Raw genomic sequence first — 3550 nt, 5'->3', positions numbered from 1 at the left:
GGGGTCAGAGGTTACCAGCACTTGACCCACCCTTGGGATAGATCTTTACCATCTCTCCAGATTTCATCTTCTTTTGACATGACAAATTTGAATATTCCAAGTTTCATGAATAATATGGGGTCTGAGGTACTAGCACTTGACGTACCGTTGGGAGAGATCTTTACCATCTATCCAGATTTCATCTTCTTTTGACATGACAAATTTGAATATTCCAAGATTTCATGAATAATATGGGGTCAGAGGTTACCAGCACTTAACCCACCGTTGGGATAGGTCTTTACCATCTATCCAGATTTCATCTTCTTTTGACATGACAAATTTGAATATTCCAAGATTTTGTAAATAATATGGGGTCAGAGGTTACCAGCACTTAACCCACCGTTGGGATAGATCTTTACCATCTATCCAGATTTCATGTTCTTTTTATAGGACAAATTTGAATATTCCAAGATTTCATGAATAATATGGGGTCAGAGGTTACCAGCACTTAACCCACCGTTGGGATAGATCTTTACCATCTCTCCAGATTTCATCTTCTTTTGACATGACAAATTTGAATATTCCAAGATTTTATGAATAATATGGGGTCAGAGGTTACCAGCACTCGACCCACCGTTGGGATAGATCTTTACCATCTATCCAGATTTCATCTTCTTTTGACATGACAAATTTGAATAATAATCCAAGATTTCATGAATGATATGGGGTCAGAGGTTACCAGCACTTAACCCACCGTTGGCATATATCTTTATCATCTATCCAGATTTGATCAGCTTCGAATAATTACTTCAATGATCGAAGTTCGTTAGGGAGGGTAGGGATGGGGAGGAACTTTACTTAGTTTATTTCTTGATACATCTCCGGGGGGGGGGGGGGCTGTACATTGTCTTTTTTTTTTTACATTCTCTACGGTGTTTAAATTGCTTTTAAGGTTACGTTAAGGCGGATATATAGGATCGTGGTATGGGATATTAGGGGTTATGCGTTAAATCCAAATTTTTATATCATTTTTTCTCCATACATTTTGTCATAGTAAGTATGCACGTATCAAAAGAAGTTTAAAGAATAACTAAAGATGGGAACGAAATAGTGATAAATAGAATGAGTTTGATGAATTAATAAAGATTAAAAAATAAAGTAAGATGAATTGAAAAAAATAGAAAAAAGAAAGAAAAAAAGACATGAAGTGTCTGTCAGAATGATAACTATTTTCACGTGAAGTCGTTTTTATCAACGAACACGATCCTGGTCAAATCTTATCTTCTCGGCATGACATGTTGTGCACAGCGGATATCCTACATTTAAGGTGTTTTTATTTTCAACAGCTAACCAAATAGACTTTATACGTTAAACGGGACATAAAAAGTTCACATACATCTTTCTGTATTGATAGAACAACACCAACATAGCGGAAAGAGTTAAAGCTACCGCTCCAAGACTAAAATTCGACGGAAATACTGAAAGAAACCTAAATTTATCAATAGTTGTTGCACGAACGTGCGGTTAAGAATTTTTTGCACTGGGAAGATAAACGAAAATGATGGAAAATTAGGAAAACCGCAGTTGTCGTTAGAGTTTTCAGATGATACCAACTCCGTCCTCGGAAACAATTGTGGAAAGTACACGGTGAAAAGTATAATATGCGTAGTGGATTGTGCCCTCTCTGTTGAGAATGGCACTAACGCTTGTTTTCGGGACAATGTGTAAAATCCCCGCTTCTAGTTTTGTTTTTTAGTCGTAAATAATGATGACTGCGAGTCTGCCCTGGATATATGCACCTTTCATGACCTCCGTAACATAAAGAGAAAATGAATTTTGAGTATTTTGAATACATGTACTTACAAATTGATGAATTTCAGTGACATTTGGAGGGAGGGACTATGCCGCCGCTTTCATCGTCTTCGCTCACAACCGAATTATGGAATCGTCATCGAACGAATAATAGGTGATACACGTGATAGAACCGTACATTTGTTGCCATTGGCAACTATGTTCTTTTTACTTATGTGTATTAACAATAGCTATCAGACAGATCTCGGGTATCACGAGACTCAAATGGTCAAGAAATAAACCAACCAAACGGAGGGAAAACTTCATATATACAACACTACAGTAACAAATGCATAGAAAATTGATAATATTCTGACTTGTCAACCAGATACAATATCTGTATATTGACTACGATTATTCGGCAAAGCAGGACCACCCCGAACTAATGCAGAGCAGAGGGTACGTACGGATAATCCATTGAATGTAAAGGAGTTAAAAACAAAACAACAAAACATTTTCCTATATTCTTCATACCATGATTTGTAGGTTCACAGAACGGAATGATGAAGATTCACTGGTTGCGAATTTCATCTTGTCCTCGAGGCCTCATGCACGTGCTGAATATGCCATAGTCCAGTTTTCTGCACAGCTAGCTAGAGAGAAAAGGCTAATGGACTTTGGCCGCTAGTGGCGCTCCTACTCAAGTAAGCAGAATTTTAACGAAATGTTATGTATACAAGTTACAACGTTTTACAGGAAAAATCAGGAATATTTTCCAGCCACACTCATTTACTCTTAATCTATGAAGTTATGATATTTTTTCATATATGTTATCTACGTAACGCCATGTAGGGGCGCCCTCGTACTTCAGTCAACGCGTAGGAGCTGGTCGGTTATGGCGGTGCGATACGGCATATCATACAGTCGACATATCACTGCCTACACTGGTATTTATGACAGAACTTTAAACCGTAAATTATATTAGAGTAATCCGATGTACTTACTTTTCACGGTGATGAGATAATATTTTTTTTCGTGATGGCATTTTCAGACGTGCTCCAGCATGGTTATACCGTAGTTTCTCAGTTAAACACAGATTACAACATTATGTTTCGTCTCATTCGTTTAAGCAGCTGCTTGGGTTATGATATCCCACTCAATATTGTATGGCTGATTCCTTTCCTTCAGATTCCAAATTTCTTTATATATGGTAGGTAAATGAAGTGGACATTGATACACACACATTGATACGCACGTGCAAGCGCACACGCAAACACACACATAGGTGGAAGAGAGATTAAGTCACATACACAAACACATTTGCATGGCAGTCACCCACCTCATCACTGAATATATTCCTTAGAACGTATTAATATTACAGCGAAGTGACAAGAAATTTTCAAATGTACGCAGTAAATGACTGCTTCTGAGGTTTAATTTGGTTCAAACCACGAAGAAAATATTTCGTGGACCCCTTTCAGCCCATCAACATTTTCATGCTCACCCAATTTTTTTCGTAGCCACCCATTTTCGCCCCCCCCCACCATAAATTCTGACCATGCCCTTACTTCTGGGTGAATTGTGATTTGAGAGGTCTAACATTCCATCTTTATTTATATCTCGATTAATCAATACAAGTTGTTGACTGACCCAAACTGTCACCTGTTTATGAAAAGAAGGCAGACAAAATACTGGGACAGGAAAATACAGCCGTTAAGCGCCACCAACGGTTGCATTTTATAATCTAGCTATGCCTAAAAACTGAAAGATCCAGGCGTTA

This window comes from Glandiceps talaboti, chromosome 7 (assembly GCF_964340395.1).
Source record: "Glandiceps talaboti chromosome 7, keGlaTala1.1, whole genome shotgun sequence".
NCBI lineage: Eukaryota > Metazoa > Hemichordata > Enteropneusta > Spengelidae > Glandiceps > Glandiceps talaboti.
Note: the sequence above shows the minus strand (reverse complement) of the source record.